At 38.3% G+C, this 25,140-nt stretch overlaps 1 long non-coding RNA gene across 11 annotated transcripts in view; it reads right to left on the reverse strand.

The window, feature by feature from the left end:
* Positions 1 to 25,140, reverse strand: part of LOC310883694 — a 266,073-nt gene that overhangs the window by 202,177 nt on the left and 38,756 nt on the right. For all 11 annotated transcript variants that reach the window (XR_014573654.1, XR_014573655.1, XR_014573656.1 and 8 more), the window contains exon 2: positions 21,648 to 21,710. This is a non-coding gene — a long non-coding RNA (uncharacterized lncRNA). The remainder of the gene's footprint in view (positions 1 to 21,647; positions 21,711 to 25,140) is intronic.

The following is a 25,140-nucleotide window of genomic DNA, read 5'->3' on the forward strand; positions in this document are numbered from 1 at the left end:
GATCTCATACATATCTCACCTCTGAGCACCTACTGTCAGCCACTGACAGAGTCAAAATATTGGACTAAATTAAGCTATTCCTCTCTTCTAGATGAATTATACTTATTACTACACTAATTCTATGCATACTGATCCTACTTAAAAAGGAATCTATACGCAGACAACTGCACAGTACCAGTCTTTCTACTGAAAGACTTAGTATATCTTGAAGAATCAAAACCAAAACAGAACCAAAACAGAATAATATTTTTTTGCTCTCTGGTGGCTCTGGTTATATTTCCATGGGCAGGATTAGTTTACATCCTATGCAAATCAACAATTGTGAACAGCCTTCAAGGTCAGGGCTAAGGAAATAAGACAAATAGCAAATGAGAATGGTGCTGACAACAACTGATAAGGTGAGTTTTACAGGTGCTGAGTAGCTCATCAATCACATTTCGAGTCTATGGCACAGAAGATCTGTCCTAACTACTATAATTCATAAATTATATAATGAAACAGAAATAAAATGAACCTGAGCATAGAATTTACCATTCCTCATGACCTAGATTAAAGAACATGTAGGTAGAAAGTATGTGTGAAACAGTGATAGATAATCTAAGAAACTGTATTGAGAATTAATAATTTGACAGATGAGGAAGGTTCTATTTTGAAGAAAGCTCTCAGCATGAGGAGAGTTGTTTAGAAACTTCCATGTGACAGAGCAGTGTGAGTATTTGATATCTTCAAGTCTGAACACAAAACATGACGCCATTAGTTACGTTAGTTTAACCTGCAAGAAAATCCCACCTTAAAGCACCATAACCATATTAGAAAATGTCACAGAGTTTCATATTGGTTTTAACTCCCCTGAGAGCTGGCTTACTCCTCATGATAAGACCATTCCATTTCCTCTCTACATTGGGCTCCTTTGACATAAACTGGATCTTATCTGAAATAAACTTACTGTTTTCTGTTTGATTTATTGCTGCCACTTCTGGATGGGTTCGCTGAACTGGTTGTGTATTTTGAAGTCATCAGCTGTTACATGGATTTGAAGCATCTCCAGAAGCCTCATGTTTTTCATTGAAATGCATTACTAGCTGATCTTTTTTGAGAAGATAGGGGGAAAATCTGTACTTACATCACAGTCTGTATGTGCAGGTCAGTTGATTTCTCATTTAATTTGACTTGCCAGTACCTGATTCTCTCCTCCACAATATGCAGCTGAGTGCTCTGTTGTGCAGCTAATTGGTCTGTCTTCAACTTTCCCTGTTAAGTTATGGTGCCTTATTAACAAAACTCGTCATATCTTGCTGCCAAACTAGCCCAGCTCTACCAGAGAGCTCAAGAGTTAAACTAGGTGTTAATTCTGATACCACACCACCTTAAAGCTATGGTGATGGGTGTGAATAGGCACTGAACAAACAAAGCAGTAATTTCTGTGTCACCAAAGAGCAGATAGATCATCTTTTACTGGAACAATTTCATTTAAAATAAACATGTAAAATGCCAAACCACTAAACATGCATCACAGGTGGCATTTCAAAAGTTTGGAGCTAACCTGAACCTTATATTGAACGCTAACTGTTGGAGCCTGCATCTTACCAACAAGCCTGATTATTCTGTTTCTTGCTGTGTTTATTGTTTGCAGCAAAATTGTATTAATATAGGAATGAAAACAGCAAGAACAGTACTATATGAAAGCCTGGCTATGAGAATAGAAAAAATAACTCAAGCACTTGTGATCACTGATTATTGCATTTTCAGTGCTGCTGAAGAGATTTTTTTTGAAGTATGTTTACAATCATCTCCAAGTTCTATAAATATTGCTTTGCTATTGACTTTGTGCCATGAATCTAGTACCAACGAAAATACTCACCCTCATCATTGCTGATGGCAAAGCGGCACTTTCATTTCGCTTGGCCTTTGTGTAATTTTAGTATTCATAGGACTAAGAGTTCAATGGCTTAAAAATAATAAAAAAGTGTGAAGAAAACAACTGCCAGAATGAAAGAATAATACAAGTTATAAACAGGACATAGCATTTAAATAAGAGCATGGAAAAAAAAGAAAAAATCGGCAATATTACACAGCTGTTCTAAAGAACTGGGGAGAAAACCTCATTAAATATGTTCATACAAAGATTTTTATCTGTTCACTAGGTTCACATAAAAATATAACAGTGCCATTGAATTAGAATATACAGTTGGCATTACTTTTAATGAAAGACTACTAAGTCTAAAATAAAATGTTCGTATAAACAGAGTGCAGGAATTTATTTGCCATGCCTACATTTCCCTCAACCAAGGGAACATCAAAAAACTCTTGGATGGGAACTGGTAATATCCTAATAACCACCCCAGAGTTAAACGCTGTTGGCATGGCTGAGCTCCTGCACTACAGGAGCGCAGGGATACAGATGGGGCAGTCCCGTTACTGGCAGGGCAGTCCTACAGATCCGTTTTAAGAAATTAGAGACTGCTAATTGCAGTTACAATTACCTCCTTAAATTCTGATATCGGACAGATGAGCATTATATTCTGATACAGCTGCAGATCAGATACACTGAAAATGCCACACGTTAGAGATGCCATGAATGGCCAAAAACTTTAATTTTAATTTTTATTTTTTTAATTTCCGTTTAATTGAGCAGCATCTAAAGGCTATATTTGTTCTGTCATAGTGATTCTGCTTTTAAGACAAAGCTTTACCCCAGACACTTTACAGTCCTGGTATAATATTAAAGACAGCAAACCAGGGAAGAGACAATAGCAAGGAACTTACTCTGATATTATTGTCCTTACTGTAGTTCTCCAGCAATATCTATTTGGGTAAGGAGGACCTAAAGTACAAAAAATATAACTTGCTTTACGGAGCCTGTGTCTTCACCCCTTCCACACCCTGGATATCAAATGTGTGCGCAATCTTACACGCTAGCTAACTGTTAGAAACGAATGCTTCCAACTAGATTAATGCCAACAAAAAGCATACAAAGATGAATGCAGAGCCTGGAGAACTTGGATTATTTAATGCATGAAGCTGAGACTCTGCTGAGCTTGGAATAAATGTGAGAGGTTGTTCAAGGACAAAAAAGCTCTGCACAAGGGCCTGCCTCCAACTCTTCCAGAAGGAATTCTGGAACTGCAGAGCAAGGAACTACAGTAGGCGCAGAAGGTTTCTCACCACCAACTTAATGAAAACACATCCATATTATATTTGTAGACCTACTGGCAGTGAGGTTTTTAATTTTATAAAAAAAATTTTTCTCATGGCATAATTTATGGAAGTCACCCTGAGTTTCCCATATTTTCTTGAATATCAGAGAGAAGCAGAGCAAAGAACAAGTAGTTTAAAGTAACATTTTGGTGAAGTTGGGAGGTTAACATTCACATGATACTTTTCTTATTATCTTTTATTTCAATTGTCACTCTAAATATAAAACTGAATGACCTATTTTTCAGATCACTAGGAATTTGCACAATTTTATGCCTTTGCTTAGGGCCATGTCATGACATTCAACATATTGTGAAAGAAAAAGAAAACAAAGATTATCATCAGCAACTCAGCCATAGGTATCATTAGTCTCTTGACTCTTCTTGCCCTGTACTACCTCAATTCCTTCAAGCATCATTTATCCCATAGCAAAACAAACCAAAGGCGGCACGAGGAAATGGCACAAGTGCCCTTCATGACAGAAGGAAAGGTATGGATACTAGTAAGTGTTAACTTTTGATTTTGATGGTCAGAATTGAGGCTGGTATTTTCTGTTCCCTGATAGAGGAGAAAATAGCTTTTTCTAGTTGCAGTATCTGTTTTGACCAATATTATTGCCTGTTATACTGCTGGATAAAGGTCTGCCATACTGTCACAAGAATCTTCTCCTGAACACTCTTCACGTACATCCTGAGCTCATGAATCCCCCTTGTTCATCTCTCTAACACGTATCTTGTCTACTTTTCATTACATTTATTGGCATTAAGTTCAAGATTGCATGTTTCCCAAAAGATTTCCTGTTTCTGTGGCAATACATCTTAATCATTGTTTTTTCTGCCTTTGACCTTACTCATGCCTATTAAAATAGCTTGTCATACAATAGCAGTATTGTGGGTCTTTTGTCATACTGCATACTTACAATCACCTCCCATTGTGTTTTTGTAGGTGATTCACCTCTATCATCTTGAAATGTTATTTTAACCTCCATTCAGTAACAAGAAAAAGAAATCAGTTAAAATAGCAGAAATGGCTAGGCTGCCTCGAATCAAAGTAAATTGGTCCAGTCTCATAATTTAACATCACACAAACATGTTAAAATAAAAAATTTCCAATCATTACTTTATTTAAAAAAAAAAAGTTACCAAATATTAAGAGCTAATAAGATACACTGAGATTCAAAAACTGCCAATGAAAATTAAATTGAGTTAAAACAATCAGCATAAATAACATGAAGGAATAATATTAGAAAAAAACTGGCACATATAAAAACTATGGTTTATTTTATTTATATGGTCATATTCCTCTGTGACATGCGGCAGGGGACAAAAAATTTTAAGAGTGTTCACTGAGAAAATTGAGGATTAACAAAGCCAACAAAAAGGGTCTACAAATAAAAGAAAAGCTGAAGTGGTACAGCGGGAGAAAATGCATCTCAAATGACTGGGAGGGAAAAAGCGCTAGGAATAGATGTGGTTTTGCTCTGAGTTTGATAAACTGAAAGAGGAAAGTGAGATACTGAAGCCACTCTCTTGTGTGGCCAACGCTAATCAACAAACATGTTAAAGTATATATGGAAAAGGATTAATAATGCAGGACAGATAGACAAAGCATGTTTGCCAATGAGCTTCACAGAAGAGCAATTAGATACCTTTCTGTAGTTGGTGAGCATCGATAAGAAGAGATCAGTACTGTTAAGCATAATTAACCTTCATTTAAAAACCTGTTGATTCAGATAAATAGGTTATAAGGAAATATTTGCATTGTCTGGCTGCGGACTATTTGAGGCCTACTCTTGCAGCCTCTGCAAAGGCAGAGTAGTAGAAGACGAGTAGGAGTTTTTCTCATGTAAATAGTTCCTTTTACATCAGTGGGAAAGTCTGTGAGTATTTCAACATGGGAAAGTTGGCTCAACCTCTCATTATCATAATTCACAATGGTCAGCCTTCTACTTGGGACTGGTAACTTTGCAGGGGATAAAATCTTGGTGCAATATCAAAAAAGACATTAGAAGGTATCTGAAATCTTCCAAGATAATTTAGCAAGACTTAGAGGACCAGCTTTGGTTTGCTCTTAATCAGAGAAACCTCTGAACTTTGGGGAATCTGTGACAACTTTTTAAATTTGCCACGATAATTGCAACACAACCACAGTGAGAAAAAAAAAATCAGTACAGAAAGATACGTTATTTGATAGGAGAGTATGAGAAAAATATTGTGTAACAACAACAAAAAAATACCAAGCTAAGATTGGACTGAGTGACTAAGAGAAATAGAGGGAAGCTGCTGACAGATTAGACTGATTTCCAGGATCCACAGCCCAGTTTGATGGCAGATGGGAAAGTTGAAAGTTAATGACAGATAAGATAGATGTTATTCTTGGTTGGTTAACTGTTGTTTACATGATGTGAGAGACTAAGTTCACAGTCTACAATAAGCAGGAAAAAAATACTCAAGAAGAAGCAAGAAAGAAAAAATACTTGATATGTGAAGAACTTTAATACATTTCTGTGATTGCTCTCTTCTCATTCAAATTGAGTTTTACATTTGAGCATTTTGCTAGAGGTCTAAGACACTCCCCCTTCTTCTCCCTGTAAAACTTTGCTTCTGGTGACCATTATCATCAGCTGAGCAACAGGAAAATGAATGGCACAATCTAAGGAGTCCAGGATGGGCAATTACTGAATGTTAGAAACTCATCTGATATACCCAAGAATACTACTGACGAACATGTAAACTATGCATGAAGTTAAGAATTAAGGCTGTTTTTTTTTAAAAAAAATATTATTTTTTATTATTTTAAAAAAGAGGCATGTGGGATTCCATTGATTTCAAATGGATAGTAGTGAATTCCTGGCATTTCATAAACTTGTTTTTTAAGAAATGATCCAAGGGGGAAAGCTTAGTGCACATCATGCTGGTAGACAAAATTGTCTGGAATTCATTGACTTGGTAATGTCAAGGTTTATGGAAAAGTAGTAGTAACATTATGCGTAACATATTTGAGTTGTTTTTATAAGATATTTTGGTCACTGCATTGTAAGAGCATCCTCTCAGAGCACACCATTACAACTCAGGGCAAACCCTTCTAGGGAGCTGTGCTCTAGAAAAGGATTAAGTGGCCGTTGCCTAAAACAACATCCGGGGAAAGGATCCCAGTAAGCTGTACAATTGCTCTAGGGCATAAGGAAGATTGCTAGCCATGAAAATCACAACAACACTTCCAAACACTTCTTCATAAAGTGTTATTGTTGAGCTTCATAGAGGAACAAAGCAGGCCAAGGTTCTCTGTAAGTTTCTGGAGCTAGTATATAGCTCAGAAACATGTTCAGATGCCAACATTAATAAGAAAATTTTGTTCTAGGAGAAATAAAAACGATTTGTTACATGTAACAAATCATGAAAGAACACATTTTCTTTTACTGGAAAAAAAGTGGCTCACACAAAGAATTCAGGACAGCAAGTTCTGTTTTTCTTCCTTCTGTGACTTTTTGCTCAGCTTTACATCTGATTTAGTGACTGACCACACACACACCTCTTTTTGTGCATCTCCATTTTTTTGTATTGTACCAAGATGGAAAACATTTTCTGCACATAACTTACTCCTCTATTATTTATTTGCCACTTGAATTCAGGATTATGCTCTTAGGAATGGAAGGGGAGGGTGATTATTTAGCTGCAAGTTTCTTCCAAATAGGTATTCCAAAGTACTACGTAAAAATTCAGTTTAGTTAATTCCAGTAACATCATTCAGAAATAGGAAAGTATGATCAAGAAATTGTTTGACAGAGAATATAGAAGTTGCTGACTTTACCCTGAGCATACTCAATCATATTTTGACCTTTGTCTTCTCTACTGAGTTGTTATCTCCATCATGCAGCTGGAACAGACGGTAAGGAGAGCCCTTCAAACCCATATGTGGCTGTGCTCTCAGATATGACTTAGTTACTGTCGAAAATATGAAATAAATCTACCTTGAATATACTCTTCCAAAGTTTCTTACTTGTATATTTTATTTCTAAAATCTTCAGATAAAACATGGTTTGTAGAGATATTGTGCATATCATCCTTTGTGTTCCTACATCTATCCAGTGCCTTGAAATTGGAAGTCTGCGGAACAGTAGTTTCATGTATAATAAATACAAAATTGTCTAACACAGGCTCTCTAAGCAATGCTGACAGAACATGAATGTGAAATAACACTCAAGAGATCACTCAGAAATCAATAAACTCTATCAGCTAGGATCTTAATGCTGTCTACAACAATAATACAGGGAAAGTGATGAAGACTGCAAGGTTACATTGTGGTTTAAAAAATGAACACAATAAAGATCCCCCAAATGTTTTCTTTATGCTGGGAAATGAGTGGAAGGGGGGAAAAAAACAATGCCAAACCAAACAAAAAATCACCAAAACCAAAAAGCCCAATCCCAACCTATGCGTGCCGTGGAAATGCTGAAATACAAAGTATGGGACTTGCCATCACAGACTACCCTAAGCAATTCATCACTCTAATCTGAAAGTGGCCAGACCCACATGTTTCAAGAAGAGAAACTGTTATAGGAAAAGATTTTTTATTTTTATTTTTTCTAACTCAGGCAACTAACTAGGCAACTTCTAACTAGGAGCAATGAAAATGACATTCAGATTTGCCATCGTCAGTCAACTGGATTCAGCTTGTAGGAAATCAGAGAAAGAATGGACTCAGAAATTTACCCAAGATATTAATATTTGAGAAAACAGAGATTGAAGCTGCAGGTTGATGGTATATTCTAGTTTGAGCAGACTACAGTGAATCAAAAATTAATAGTAGCTAAAAATATTGAGCTTCCTTTTAATCGCTAATCACCATCATATTGATTTCAATGAGAGCAACATCTGACCAAAATTATCCTTAAGAATTCTAAAAACCCTTAGCTCTTCTATAAAGAAGGACTTAGTAACATCACTGGGAGCTGATATGCCTCAAAAGAAAATCCTTGAGACCATGCTTCTGCCAAATGTTCACAGGGATTCCACCACAATCCATAGAAGGGCTGGGGGCCTTCGTACTGAAAAAAGATTAACAAGTAAAACGGAGCAGGCAGTAATGGTTGAGGTGAATCAGCATTGTATGTACCCAAAGCATAGCATTAGAAGCAGTGCGGAGAGGGAATAAGGCGGCTGGCAGCTGCTCCTCGGAGGGATGACACACAGGAGACAAATCTTTCCCCTGGATCTTCGGGAACACCGGGCATGCCAGTTATTAGTGAGGGATTTGAAGGTCTGCCACAAAGCAGATCTTCATGCCACATGCATCAACCCAGCTGTCTAAGAGCTGCTTCATTCAGTCCTTTCAAAATACATTTTTATATCAGCTTTAGGTCCTCCATCAGGACATTACCCAAACATCACGATGTCTATCAGTGCCCCTCTCTCCATCTTACAGAAAAATGAGCTGCAGCATAGAAATAAGGAGTTTGCTACCACTTGAAAGCCTGCAAAAAAGCAATGACTTGAACACAGCCTCCCCAGTCTCCCAGGAGTGTTGCCCACTCTCCCCTCTCCTGTTCTTTTCCCCCATGCATCATCACACAGTGCTATATATAAAGTTTTCCGATTGCTGGTTTAATTTATTTAAAGTCCATCCCATCATTTACCAAATGAATGATTTTGTGGAACAAGTCATAAGGAGCTTGCTAAGCTGGTAAAATTACCAAGTGGCTCAGTTTGGATTCCATATGTTCTTAATAAATGTATTTCCACACCAGCTGGTATTTGGTTGCTACAAGTCATTTGAAAACATGATTAAAAATTCAGTCAAGATTAATCTTTATTTTTCACTCAGCTACCTTCAAACAAAATCACCTACTGCAATGTGTACGGTAATCAACCCAAGAAAAAAAGCTTAGAAATGGAAAAATCACATAGGTGAAAAGTTAGGTTATTGAAATTTGAATTATTTCTTGCCTACAAAGTTTTAGGTAGTACTCTTTACCTTTGGATATGGCAGTCCTTCTACAGCTGCTCTACCTGATATGAATAAATAATTGACAGTCATTTGACAGCCCTTTAAAGAAAGTACACGAAATGTATAAATAAAACGTTACAGGATAATAGCAAGCCTCCATACAGTAGACATGAAAGAGAATTTGCTTATGTATTGTAGAAACTCTACTACTTTTGAAATTACTCAGATGAATATTGGGACAGCTAAGTTAGGTGCAGCAATGTAAATACTAAATGTAAATATGTAAATACCTCTTCTCTTTGCCTAAGGGGCAAAGAGAAGAGTAACCAAAAAGCACAGAGAACCAGCGTATTGGCGTGCCTCTGAGAGCAGCCTTCCTCCCAAAAGTCCACCACCATGACAAGGTGGATGTTGTCCTTTGCTTCATAGAGGCAGCTGGTAGGAACTGTCAGAAGTGGTGCTGCTGGATTTCAGTTGTTGATTACTATGGATTAAGAAGGCAAACAATTCATCGAGTCCTAGAGCTACATCTGCCAAATACAGCATTTGTCTAGTCAGAACACTCACAAAATAGACACAGAAATCATGCCATTGTGCGGAGTGTGGGGGCCTTAGAGAAGCACGGAGAAGGCTCTTGCCTGAGAAATGCTTTGAGAATCTCAGATGAAATAAAACACTCTGGAAGGATACTTGTTTTTCTGATGACTGTATATACATCTATTTAAGTTGGTGTGGCATAACCAGATACATGGAAAAGGCAAAGGTAAAGATGCAGGGTTTCCTTCCCTCCAGTTCAGGACCTTCTCAGGCTATAGGAAGGTACTTGAATACTTGAATCTCAAGGCTAGTCCCTAGTCCTGGCTGAGATTCTAGTTGCTTCTGATCAGTTTCAATTTACATCATTTGTCTTTGAACCTACAACAGCAGGGAAAACCCCCTAAAATATTTCCAATTGTACGAGTGACAGTGAATCAAACCTTTCTGGAGCTTTTCTCTTTTGTTTCAAGCAGAGTGCAGGCTGGCTGCAAGGATAAGGTCCTCAAATAAAATAACGAGGATTAGAATGCATAAGAACATTCACTTCAGGCAGCATTAGAAGTACTCTTTTTAACAGAAAAAAAAGAATTCAAGGAGAGTGCCCAGTACACACATTAAGAGTTGGTCTGAAGTTACAGAACTAAGCACTTTTCACTAAAGCTGTCTGAAGAGGATGAGGTCTCCTATTTAAATATGGGAAAGTGAAAAGAATTTACAGATTCTCAGTGGGGTGTGGAAAAATATAGTGATAGAGAACTTGCTTTTCAGTGCCTGCAATCCATTCTGCTAGCTTGGCAAAAGATCAGAGATCTGCCTTTTCTTTTGCACAGCACAGTTCGCACCTGGTCTGCCTGGCAGAATAGCTGGGAACCCCATGCAGCAGAGTGCCACAATGCAGGGACTCGCTACCTGTGCAGGAACTTCATAGGGCTGTTCACAGCAGAGGAACAGTTGCCCTGAATATTTGTTGTGAGACAAACCAAAACACACACACACACACACAGTTCCATGCTGAGCCCACTGCTAGGTGAGCTCTACTGGCCAGATCCCATCCCCTCAGAGCTGTTCTCCTGCATGAAGATGATTTTTCTTTCCTTTTTTTTTAATCTTTCAGAATTATAATGAATTTGGATTTGACAATTCTATTCTTTCCTTCCCTTCCCCAAACAGCAAACTCAAATAGTAATGAATACATAATGTGCAGTGAACTACTACATAAAGTGACAGCTATTTTGGTGATGTCTCCAACCCATTAACACCTGGAGGTCATTAAGACAGCACAACAGGATGACCCTTGCTAAGGAGTTAGACTAGGAAAATATGTTTTTTTTCTTTAGGATATGAAATTAGAATAATGTTATTTCAGAAGTGATAAAGACCAGAGAGACGTAGCATAAGGAAGATGAAAACTGACTCACTGACTTATTCAGGGTGGAATATCCTATTGATTCCTTCTTTCATCACAGACAGCCCATCTGTGTTCAGCTGAGTTTGGGTCAAAGGATCCACAAGTATTTCATTATTTAGACAAGTTAACCTACTTAAACAAAAACATTATCAGCTACCACAGGATGATTCGAACTGACATAAATCCTCTGAATACTAAACAAACAATGACAAAAAGCAGACACTGATGGCAGTAAGTGTGCAGCTCGAAGACTCTCAGAAACAACCAGCATTTACTTACAAATTATTTGTGCGAGCAGCTACTGATGTGTATAGGAACGTATTATCAGGAATTATTAACTTAAGAGGTTGAAAACTACTGTGTTTTCAATTTGCAAACCTGAGTTTTCCAGCTGAGGAATGGACACTGGTATAATGAATTTCAGTCTGCCATTAACAGCCCTGTTTTTATTTTAATCGCAGACTCCTTAGAGGTAATCCATACATCTCACTGCAACCTGCAGATCACTGGTTAAAACCTACCAATTTACTGAGTTTGAAGTATTGAGTTTGAGTTTGAATCTGCAAAGGAAATGGGATTTTTACTTCAGGAAAGTTTTAATTTCCAAGCTCGTTCTGTAGTTTTCTTCAAAAAAGAAACACAAGAATAATTTTGAAATTTTTGAAGAGAGAAGTTTCCCAAGAATTGTTTCAGTTAAGTATAAAAGCTTTATATCAAATTTGACTTTTAAAACATAGAATACTTTTCCACTGAAAGGTCATTACAAAAAAAAATTTATAGTATGTGTTCCTACATCTCTAAAATACTGCCTTTGATCTGGTCAAAATACATTTGAGTAATCACACCAAAATAAATTAAAATATAAAATGGGTGTTCTATGAAAAACCTCAATTCTGGAAAAAAAAGGTAGAGCCTGACAGATGCTAGAGTAGCATCTTTCAGAAGCTTTTGACCCACCGGGCAAAAATGACCTGTAAACAGCCAGCTAAATTGGCAGCTGTAGAGAGGAGGAATTTGTAGAAATATAAAAGCTTATCAAAAAGACCTAAAAGCACATCTACAGAATTTGCATAAAGTCTATTTAAGAATACCATTTTGTAACCGCAAATACATATGCACAAGATTCTGAGATTTAAAATTTTGTGAAGAAAGAGGTATTCAGATAGAACCAATTAAGGTTTTGCAGGGTTGAGATAAAAGTTTTGTCATTATTAAACCTTGGATTTAAAAATGTAGTAAGTGATAATAGCTTACTTTTATATAATAAAGAGCATAGGGTTCCTACTAATTGAGTATGAGCAGCAATTAACCTTTTGGTGCATCAGTATGCCAGGTTTGAAATATTTGTAAATTAGGTGATTAGGATGCTTTAGCTTTAAAGCACCAGTGAAGTAAGCCTGGGTTTTCCAAAATTCCTGCAAAACTGATCTACTCTAAGAATTTTTGAAAGTTCAATGGTACTATAGTGGAAGTATGAGGCATGTATCAATTTAGCCAGCAAAATAACGTGCATAACCCATTAGCATAGTTTAAAAATGCATATGGATGGTTTAAAGACAAAAACTGTTATGTCAGAGTGTTTCGCCTGGTTAGAATAAAATCAGATCTGGTGCCTGTCTTCTGTATCTATCAGCTTGCAGAGACAGGGAAAGGTGTGGCTTGGCAAAGATTTTCTTGTTGAAGGTGTATCTTCTTTAGTGCCCTTTTTTTTTTTTTTTTTTTTTTTGTATTTCCAACATACGTTTCCTAAAATAAAAGTAATTTCTATGCAACAGAAGGAAAATCTAACCACAAAGCATTTATTCAACAAGCCCATTTCTAGCTTAATATTATTGTACCAGGGAAAAATAGGCAGGGACAAACAGAACCAAACTTCCGTCAATATGAGACCATTCTCCTGCAAGCCTGCTCTGGTCCCAAGGCCATACAGCTACCCTGGTATCCTCTCTGCTATGCCATGCTTCAATTTTGCATGGTGAATAGGCAGGATGACTAGGAAAAGATTACACTGATATTTCCGGATAGTTTAAGGGGACTTTGCACAGGTTATGCGTCTCAGAGTAGCTCAATGGATGAAAGAAAATGATTTAAAGGCTGTAGATTTAAAGGCCACAGGGGAACAATTTAATCCTAATGCCGGTCTTGATATTTCACTTAAATATAATCACTTAGTGCTTGACTCTGATAGCTAAGGTGACTTTTTTTTTCCTCATTCAACCAAATGAAAGGGTCCCTCTGGTATTTTTATATTCCCAGATGCTTGGTTAATTGTCTAAGTCACGTGCTATTGTTTCTCCAGTATCATTGCTGGCACTTACAGTTAGGCAAACGAGTTTAAACCTTGCTTTGAGGAACTATCTCTGCAAGCTGCTATGAACAAATGCAGAGCTACTGGAGGGGGTAGACTTGGCCACTCAGGATTTTGTAGAGAATAACAATACAAATGAATGAGCATGGGCTAAAAGATTTCTTTTTAAATTTGTGTGAAATAATTTGTCCAGTTGAAGCATCTGTCCAGCTCACTGCACGGTGACCTTGTGTTGTCCAGATTAATGTGTCTTTGGAAAAAAATCTTGAAAATTAGTAAACCAGCACATTGTTCAAGCCACATGTATTGCTCAATGTGTCCCTTTCTGTGATATATGCAGGCTGTGGTACCGAGATTGACTGATTCTTGCTTATCACCATTGATTGGAAAATGGTCCTTCCACTTTATAGTGTGTTCTCCTTGAGGTGTAAAGCACATGAATCATCCCAACTGTTACCGTGGCCATTAGTGGGAATGATGAAAGGGCTGCTAAGCATGAGGACACAGGGAAGAGTAAACATAGGAGGATCAGTGTGGGCAGGGATTTGAACTAGGAATAGTGGCAGCAGGGGACTTCTTCAAACACTACAGCAGGTATTATGGTGGTCTGCAGCAGACAACCCTGTCTCATGCTTTGTTAGATAAATATGAATCAGCAAGTGCTCCACATTTGCTACCAACTGGCAGTGACTCTTGCCTGCTGTTTCGTTCAGTCTGTTCTGCCTAGTGGAATATAACCATTTTTATTACATTCCAAACACGTGAGTCTTCTCAGCAGGTTTCAATAATACTAGCTCGCTCAAACAGCCCATTTGTAAATATTTCAACTCCTCTTCTCCAGTGGAGAACAGGAAATTAAATAATTTCTTTTCATGTTCTTCCACTACATAAGTTTGTTCACTTTCTTGCTCTTGTGCTAAATCTTTTTTTTTTCTCTCCTTTTTGCTTTCAGTTTCATTATTTAAAGCCCACTTCGCTGGAATCAGTTCTCCATCTGCTAGGGACCAGTCCAGACAAATGTCTTCCTTATTCCTCCTTATTACACAAATCCTGATGGCATGCTTGACTTACAGCTTATTGTAAGCATTCAGCCACAGACATATCCATTTAACAAACAGACATTCACAGATATTGTCTGAAGTTTCAATGTTCTGTCTCAGCCACACAGCACCTGACGAAGCACCTCCCCAGCCCTGCTGAGCAGCTCTGGGTGCTGCAGCAAAGCCGTGCAGTGACTGTTCCTATGCCATGCAAACAGCATGAGCCCAGCTGGGCTTTTGGCTTCCACCACACCAGGCCAAAAGAAAATCCTCACACAGCCACTGTCCCTGCATCTCCAGCCAGCACCTGGTGCTCTGGGAGGGATTTTAGGCACAGGCATGCTGCCAAATGAAGAGTGCCTGGTCCTCTTCCCATCCTCTTGCCTCAGCACTGGGGACCCCACGGGAACAACACCCCCAGGTACCGCTGAAGTCAGACTCAGCTAGCAGGCTGGTGCTGAGCAGGAACAGTTTCACCCTGCTGGCTGGGAGCTGGCTCCCTGCAGAAGCTGGGCAACGTTCCTGCACCAGGCTCAGCAGCATATCCTTTATCAATGTATTGCTGCCCAGATTTTCTTCAGCAGCCCACAGATAGCACAGCTGAATAGAAGAAACTATCAGATCATTGCTTTCCTGGCAGATGAGAAAACAACTTTCTAAACACAGAAGTCATTGGTTAAGTCAGACCATTCTGTTATTCTGTTGCATATGCACTTAAAGAGTTTCTATGGTGCAGAGATGATGTGCAGGAGAAATTATAAGCAGCATCATGCTAAATTTGTTTGTGCAGTTGTCTCTGTACAGTCAGCTGATGGAACTGACCCAGATTTTTATCTCCTCCCACCCCCCCCCAACCAACAGATACCTTGCCCTTTGGATCCCATAAACTTATGTGAGATTAGGCAACAGTTTTCCCTGCTTTTGAAGTGGGAGAGCTCCAGAAAGGAAAGAAAAAAAAAAAAAAAAAACATCAAGAACTAGGTTTAAGTTAAGAGAAGTTTCTCAGAAAGAATGGACCAGAAAAGGAAATGTCACTGCCATGAGCTGGCAGAGTCCATTTAACACAGTACCTAGTACCAGGGGTCAGATGAGTGTGCTGTTCTACCAGAAAACATATTAGCAGCCCGCAGAAAGGAGACATCCTCTCAATCTATTCACAGAGAGGGTTAATGAGATTCCTTAATTAGGTACAATGGAGAAGAGAATTTGAAGCTTTATATTTTAGCTCTATGATCAAACAAGACCTTAATACCCTCAGGGCATTGTAACAAGAAACAGTAAAGTGAGTAATTCTACAACCACAGAATTGAACAGGGAGGAAGCAGATCCTGCCAGCTAGGAAACCACAGAGGGAACATATAAAATATGCAGCCTGAGTTTTGCCAAACAATATTCCTGTGTTATCAGTTCTCACGTCATTGTGAGCTCTGAATTTTGTTTACTAGTCTATGTACATCACAGTCTGGCATCAGCTCTTTGTCCAGGCGACAGCAAGGCTCCTGGATGCAGAGAGACTTCCACTGGAGGGAATTTGGTGGCCAGGAGAAAGAAGTCATCCCACCCTCACTGGCCAGAGGACCCACATTGCAGCTGAAGTGAAGAGAAAGATGTGCATGCTTAGATACTTATTTGGATCAAAGTACCTTCATACCGTGACCTCTGCAAGTTTCTGCAGGACAAAAGGTACAAGAGCTCACTGTTACTAAACTCATGGTTAATCTTTCTGTGTTTTACTGCTCATTAGGGGGAAAAAAGAAGTTTTGTTCATGTATTTAGGAACAGTGGTTTGAAAAACTCATTTTCAATAGTTTAGAGTACATTCTCTCCTCTCCTAGAATCCCTCAAATTTCTGGTAGTCTTTGACCTAGATCCTGCATTGATGCCTCGCAATCCACTTTCAAAAGAAATGAGATCTGAGAGCGGTCAGCACCTCTAAAAATTGGGGTGAAATCTCAACTCCATTGCCTTCACCAGGTCTCAGACGTCATCCTGCTTCTGAGGAAGGTAGACAGAGACACTCTTTTATTACAAAGGTAAAAGGACTTTCTTTTGATAAAATATTTGTGGGGAGAGAGAGGGAGGACATAGAAGAAACCTGTGGGTTTGCAACACCTTTTGGAAGCTGATTCAAACACATTATTCTTCAAAACAGGCTACATGCCCCTAAGTAAAAAAATGTTGAGGTGTTGGGGAACCAGGTCTTAATCCTTCCCAGTTCTTGCTCTTGTAAGTCAGGAGGAATCTCAAATATGGTAAACCCCGAGGAGCCAACCACAGCCAGTTATCGTGAATGCCCTCACAAGCAAAGCCAGTTTCTTGTTCAAACAGTTAGGACTCCACTGAAGTTAACGGAGTTATAGTTGCAACTCCAGCGATCACATTGTATTTTTTCCTCTCGTTCCTTAAGCAGATGGACAGTTAAATGAAGCAAGTACTCCTATATAACTCCTGTAAGGGACTGCCTTGCTGTGTTACGAAGATGCCTATTCAGCTGAGAGATGTCATTTCTTTATTTTTCTACACTAGCTGCTAAGTCCGTCATAGGAGAAGGAAGATCTACCTTTCCTCAAGAGTGGACGTTTACATTACTGTAATAAGCAGTCAGTAGAGGTGTTTGTATTAGTAACACAAAGGCAATTCTGTGTAACACTTACATCAGATTTATGCTAATGTCAGATGCTATTAGGAGAGACTTACCAAACCTGGAAACCACAATGTGAACACTTTCAGATGTTAAGGAAAGTTGACAACACTGAAATGTGATTCCTCATTATTCTCCGAAAGTTCCTCCTTCTATCCCTGTCATAAGGGTTTGGGAGGGATAAGACGACTTTCTCACTGTCCGAATCTAAAGTCATGGGGGTAAAAGAGTTTTTGCTACAGTTTTTGTGTGTTAGCCAGCTCTGTCTATGCTTGAACATAGACAAGCCCATCCTACATTTGAGCTCTTATGCTGCAGCAGTAATATCCACAGGGGGAAGTGTTAAAATTACTATCTTCTCTATTAACAAAAGAATACATGTTAAAATATATGTTGTTCTATATATTAATCCCTTAAAAACAAAACAACTTTCTTTAAAAAGAAATTGAAAGAATCCTCACTTTTTTTTTTTACTTAGCTCACCTGAGAAAATGAATGAAAAGGGCAAACTAAATGAAGCTTTTATATCCTTTGACATCAGTGCAACAGGAGTAATACTGAACAAGCTAATGCATTTGCAAGGTATACGGAGATAAAGAAAAGAGAATTTTTAAGCAGCTTAATAGCTAGATGATAATATAAGAGGTGGCCTGGGAAATCACATAGAAATCCGGGGGAGCCAAACATCTCAATATGAGGATTGCTACTAAGGTAAGGAGAAAGAAATGTACTGAGTTATGTTTAGTTCTGAGTGGGTGAAATGCACCAGGAAGCTGTTATACAGTAGCAACTTTTTTGTATTGATCCTTCAGGTGACACATGCCCACACAGTCTAACTACCTTTGTAAAATTAATTGGGTCTCCAGACAGCACAGATTTCCAGTGTCCTGCACTTATTGCAAAGTAACTAAAATCTTAGGTGGCCTGCGGAGTCTTTCATTAGACACTGCGAATCCTAGAGAAGAACTTGCAGAATACTAGAAGTCAGAACGGACCAGCCTGGATGTAAGGAGATGCACAGCCAAGCATTTGCAAAGTCTGAGCAGCTATGTTAATACAGTTTTATACAGCAACAGAAGCATGCACAGGCAACATCCACTTTAATCATTCAAATTAGATTTAACATAAGAAAGAAATGACAATCACATGCTACTGGAAATTGGAGCAGAAAGAAAAGTTGTAAGCAGAGAAGAAATGGAAAAAAAAATCTTTATATGAATTCACATTCTGTCACAATCAGGAGCACTCATGTGAAAAAAAGAGGTATGTATTTATATGTTCCTTGGGTGGACAACTATTAACTTAAAGAGATTTGCCTTGATCAACAACCAGATTCCTGGTATTCTGAATCAGAAAGCGTGAAAACATATTCCAAAGCTTTCAAAGTCAACAAAGGAAACAAAGAAAAAGTCCTTGACAACAAGCTATTTAAAAATTTAAATGTAAGTATCAGTTACTTATACAGGAAATTTAATCCTTTATATATATATATATATATATACACGTAGGGATATATATGTAAACATACACACACATCCTACATGTAAATTAATCCCTTATAAAGGACTGGTAGCAGATTACAAAAAAAAGACTCCAAGGGACTGTGACAAAAATAAATATTTAGTAGCTTCCAAAAATGATGTGATCTAATGAGGGAAAAAAAAAAAAAAAGCTTTGAAATGAGATGGCATGTACAAAACTGTCTCTAAAACATCATTTATGTGATAAAATAGAACTAAAGTATGGACAATGATTCCCTCTGCTCCTGTAAATGACTATCTGATAGCCTTGAAGGGTTTTCCAGCACAGTTCATCAATTCTTATCATATATAATTCATATACTTTCAAGAGAACCGCAGGGAAAACTGGCGCTAGCTCAGCAAATAAATCCCCAAAGTAGGAAATCAACACCTCTTTCTTAATCACATGGCACATCACTTCATGTTTGATGTTTTAAGGAGGATATCCTGAGCTTTGGGCTAAGACAACATTCAGATGAATAAACATAAGAGTCCCAAACATCTTAGGGTGCCTTCTGATTTTTGGATATCAAGGATATTGCACGTTATTTCTAATCTGCTTCTACCAGGAGCCTGCAACTAGCTGATGTAGCCACAACACATGGTAGGGTCCTGATGATTTCAGATCTTGTCTCCTAGAAGATGATGATGCAGATACCTTTGGAAGATGAGAGCATGGTAGGGAGATGTCCACAGGGCATATAACGCTACTGGTACGATTCCCATGTACAGTCTGCCAGCAGATTTACGTTCCAATGAAAAAAATTGAAATGACTTACAGATTTTAATAATATAAATTATTATAAACTAGATTATTAACTAACTCTGATCCTTATAGGAGGATGGAAATACCTTTGTTGAGAATATATATTCAGAGCAGAAGATACAAAAAATACTTGCATTTTTCAGGCTTTTTTTTTTTTTGTAAACGTGATTAGTCTGAGCTTTTCTTCTGTTCTGACTGGTTTGGTTTAACTTTGCATTTATTTCATCTCTAAGGAACCAGACTGCTTTGTCATCATGTCACAGGATGTCACGATGGAGTCTGGCACAGGCACCAAGTGCAAGTGAATTGTAACAGGGAGCTACGCTAAAGGAAAACCTCCTCACAGTCATGGCTGAGCAGAGAAGCTGCCAGACCAGAGAAGCTGCCAGACCTTACACTGAAATCAAGAGGATCATGATGTGAAATGAATTCTAGCAAGGTCAAAAACTGTTAGCAAACTTCAGAGGAGTTTCTGTGCTTCCAGCTGCTAGTATCTGTTCCTTCATCCCTACTCCTTGATGTGCCATCATCCTCAGCCAGGGAGCTCCTAGCTCTGAGCCTGTTTGAAGTTTGTTTTTCACAAATACCAACATAGCAGAGGTGAATAATAGGGCTGTTGTACTGGCTCTTTCACTGTACAAATAGGCTTTGAAAAACATAACTACTCTCTAGCCTCTAGCACCTCCTCCTTCTTCAATAACTCTCTGAAATGCAACTCTGTTTTAATTAAGGTCTCAGTCTCTGTTTCTTGCTTTCATCATGTTTCAGTTTGTTACTTAAAACCAAATCCTGTTCTTGTCCTACAAAGGTCCATAGGCCCTAAAGGAAAGTCTGTAATGATGAACAAAAAGCACTTAAAAGTGTATTTTCAATTAGATTAAAAGTCAGAAAAACTTTCCACAAGCATCAGTTAACAGTCTGCTACTGTAAATTAATCATTTACACAGGCATGACCTAATAGCATGGCTGTTCCCTTAACTGGAAGTATATTCCTTACAAATTACAGTTCTACCAAGTGTTACACTTTCAGGGTTATTCTCAAAGGAATACAAGTATTTGGATTATTGGAAGAGCCTTAAGGTAGCCTGAACTCTCATGTCCATTTTTGATGATACAATTCCTTTTTCAAAGGAATCACTCTCCAGCTAGGACGCACCATTACAACTTAAAGATGTATTTGCATGCTGGAATCCCAATCTTCACAGATGCTTAGGCTATCCCCCAAAAGATGTTCTTTGTAAGCATGACAAAAATCTCAAAATAGACACCCCTCATGCCCCTCACAACACAGTAACAAACACTGTGGTTTGGTCCCTGTGGGAGGTTTCTGCTGCCTCCCGTAAATACAATTTCCTAGAATAACCTACCTCGGAATGGCAAGAAGTACATCAGACCTGAAATGTTTCAAACTGAACATCTGCAACAACTGAGAATTTGCTGACAAACCTGCTTCCTCAGAAAGTTTCTGCACTGATCTGTAACTATGTCAAAATACCAAATTCCACCCACTTTCTATCCAAGCACTTACAAACGTTCTCACTACTGTTTGAAACCACAGTTTCAAAAGAGCTCCCCCTTAACTGATATATTTCTAATATGGAGGTAAGAAGTAAATGTTGCCACAAAGCTGTCTGACAGTTTTAACTGTTGCTTCTTGCTTCTTAATGAAGCAATTGGCATAATGAGCATTAGCTGACATGATGTGTGTAGAGTAATCTCCTTGACATGGACCACAAAATGTGACCTTTTTCCTTGGGATCTGCTTGTCTGCTGAATGACAGCAAAAAGCAGTATATGAAGACATTGTAAGTACTAAAAATTTTGCACCAAGCTCTTGGAGCTTTCAGATAACATTGATAATTTTTTTGTTTTTTTAATTAACCATTAGTATCGCAAAGGACAAATTTATTGAAAGATTGTTTTTCTGGATATATATTTCCCTTTGCTCTCCTGATAAGATGTTTTCTCAAAAAATAAACTGAAGGAAAAAGTGATATATGTTTTTGGAAAATAGCAAAATAATCTCATTAGAGATTGGAAGGGTATGCTTCAATATTCAAATTTCTAGTATTTGTATGCATTTTCCTCCAATGCTGTAAGCATAGTTGTCACTATCAATTTGATACCCAAACACTGGAAAACAACTACACTCCAGCAAGACAATTAAAATATATAGCAATAGAACGCCCTTCAACTCCAGGTGAGAATAGATCAGAAGCCAGAACACACAGATAAAAGTATTCAGAAAATACAAAATAATAACCAGCCTCTAGATGAGGCACTTACTGTGTGAGATGGTCAAACAACTGTGCGCACGGTGAGGGATTTCCTGTCTTGCAAGAGCTGTTCCTGGAAAGAGGAGGGGGAAAGAGAATGGTGAAAAGTGGGTGAGTTTTAAAGCAATGCCAACTGTTAAATAGAGTTGTCTTTGCTGATATGTTAGATTCAGGCAAGATTTTGATATAATTGAGATTCACATAGCAAGCGGAGCAGATTCCATTCTGCTGAAGGGATTTGATTCTTCAGGGAGAGAATAATGGGAGTGAATTGTTCACTTGGGCAGGTGTAGCCAACCTGCTAAATCCAAGCAGGCCAGTTAGGGCTGAGGATTAATTGGGTTTATTATGTTTCCTCTCTGAAACCAGACTATTCAAGCCTCAAAGAAGTCTCATTGAATCCTGAGGTTTCTTATGGGCAAACGGTGATCTTGTACTAAAAACCTCCAGTTCACATTGACCAGCTTTGGGCATTAGAAAGTTAGGACAGGACCAGATGGCACTGCATTATCATATGTTCCTTTTTCTCAGGGGTTGAGGAGCATGAATTTTAAGCCTACTATGATGAGGACATGTGGAAATGGCAAGGAAGTAAGCACTGCTCCTTTCTACCAGGCCTAATGGAAACCTGAGCAGCTGGGAATCCAGTTCATTCTTACTTCACCCAGAAAAGAGGAAGAGGAAACTTTTTGCAGCTGGAGATAGTGACAGACTATTTTGTATCAGTCTACAAGCACCAATTCTACCAAGAGTGAGAAGTACATGAACTTAATGGATGAATAGACTTCAAAATCTTGATGATACATTGTCTTTGATACCTGAGCAAATGACCCAGTCCTGTCTGTATTTTAATTTTTCATGTGCTAGCTATATTATAATCCTAAATAGACTCCTGCAAATCTATTTAGAAGCATAATGAAATGAAAATCAAGTTTGAATAGAGAATGCATTGATTTTCTATGTCAGAAATGAAGCAATTTAGTATTTCTTTCAGTCAAGGTGCTACTGTTCTGTGCCAGTACTAATTAAATTCTAATGTGTTCCGAGCACAGAAATTATGTTGTCTCATAGTAAAGTAACTATATCAAATTGAGGGGTAGAGACATTAATGGCCTGATCAGATGAATTAACATAAACCAGCAGTCCTTGTCATTGCACAAGTACATTTTTCATTAGAATTGACATTTCTTGATTATAATTTTTTGTTGTTGTTGTTGTTAATAGATTACTAAATGGAAGGGATAGGAGGAAGAGTTAAGTATCTCACAACTCTAGGTCACAGGATTAGGGATTGCAGAAAAGCAACTGAAAATTATTTAGAGGTTTAAAAATCTAATTCATATGACAAAATGACTCTGACAGGCCCTTCCCAAATTTTTACATATGTAGCTTTTCTCTCAAATGAAGGGATTAGGATTGGGGTTTGTGATTTTTCCTCCTAGTCGAGAGGAGAAAAATAATGAAATCTGAGAATTTTCCACATGACAAAAAAATGTTTCACACTAATTTTTATTAGTAACCTGTACTACCTCCCTTAGGGTGTGGTCACAAAAAGACAACCATTTTCCATGTGTTACAAGTTAGTCTCCAGGTAAGAAATGTTCTCATCTTGCCTGAGGCTGAGCTCCTCAGGGAGTTAAACCTGCTTGGCTTCCCTTTGCCTTCATTAACTCTGATTCCAAAAGGCCAAAGTGAGATAGGAAGAAGGCACGGAGGTAAACCACTCTTTCCTTTGGGAAGAACCTCTTGCTGATGCTGGTCTCCTTATTAAGTTAAGAGACACATCACATACTTACAGAACCTGGAGAAAGCTTGCTTCAGAGCATGCCTTCTACCTATCTGCAAAGTAATTTTGTAGAAAATTCAGAAAAACACGTGCGAATGTAATTCCTGTCTCCCTCCCAGAGGCTAAGACAGCTTCCTCCTTGCTGCATAGACGCTGTGGCTGTAACTTCTGCTGAGTCTAGACTGCCCTGCCAGGGATGCCAAGCCAAGGGCTGCCAGGAGTCCAAGACACACTGATCTCAGGGGAACAGCACAAGACTTAGGCCTGGCAATACAGCATTTTCTGGCTCTTCAGAATCCTTTTAAAACAGTTTTTCAGCTCCTGCTTTCAGTGGGAAAAAGAAGTTCGGTAGTGAACTTGAACCAACTGTCCTTATTTCAAAGGATGTCTGTGTTAATAATTCACCTGAGACAATTTGAATTTGTGCCTCGGTTTACCTGTATGTAAAACTTGGAGAATATCTAACTCCTACAGCTCTAGCAACACTTAAATTAATGTACTGCTTTAACATTTTCCTTGATCAAAATTAGCTCTAGGTATACATGTTGCAACAGCTCATTAGGAAATCTGGTTGAGATTTATGTGAACAGTCAAGCCCAATGCTTTGGGCTGGTGTGCAAAGAACACTCGCATCGTGTAACCGAAACTAATCAGACAGATGGGCTCTGCCAGCAGCAATGTGTCTTAGCTGTCAAATATCCTGAACTTTCCAGCCACCTACACAACACAGCCACACATGTGAACACCCAGAGAAATTAATATGGATATTAGACTTCACCATTCATTATCTTGTCATCATTTTAAAGCCCAATTTTGAAGTGAGAGGACACATTGCAGCTTTTTAATTACCACTTGCCCCAGCTACTGCAATCACAGACCCATAAAGGAATCCCAGCATAAATTGTTTTTTGCTAATAAATATCAGTCAGGGATAAATAATGGACCAGAGCTCTTTCACCTTTTTATTAATCCATGATATCTGCTGTAAAAGTCTTGATGAAGGGAGCTCTGGCCTTGCAAGCAATGAGGTGCAAAGAAATGCACATTAGTTTTTTGGATCTGCTGGGATTAAATCTTCCAGCGATGACAGTATCACAACTGCACAAGCGGGGAGACATGAAATACAGAACATGCCTCATTACCAATTAGCGCAGTATTCATAAACATTTTTTTTCCTAATTTATTAGTTTTGCAAGGTTCACTTAGGTACTACCCAAATCCAAATCCTGAAAGGTATTTATCTTAGTAGTAAATGGGGACTACATTAGGGTTGCTGCGGAGAGGAGAGGAGCAGGATTACAACTCCAGCACCTAGTACTGGAGTTTGAGTAGGGTGGTCTTTTTGCATTGGCAAATCTATGCGTGGGACTGATTAAACTTTAATTGTGTGATTTTAAGATCACCCTCATCATCCCAAGTCTTAATAGAAAACTGAATTATTTGCTCAGCTGGTATCAGACTGAGGAAATGGATCGTTTACCTTTTTGCCAATATGAAAATACAGGCATGTAGTAAGTGGAAATATTTGCGGGAAAAGAAGCCAGGCTGTACCTGAGAGCTCTGCAGCAAAAGCCTTTATGCTCATCTGTGAGGCAGTTAACAATGAGCATCAGAGGATTTCCATGTTTTGGAGTGTGCCAGATTGCTCCTCTTCTTAACTTTGGTATTTTAAGTCCCTATAGGTTCTGTGATGCCTTTTTTTTTTTATTATTATTTT

This window comes from Anser anser (assembly GCF_964211835.1).
Source record: "Anser anser genome assembly, chromosome: 18".
NCBI classification, from domain to species: Eukaryota; Metazoa; Chordata; class Aves; order Anseriformes; family Anatidae; genus Anser; species Anser anser.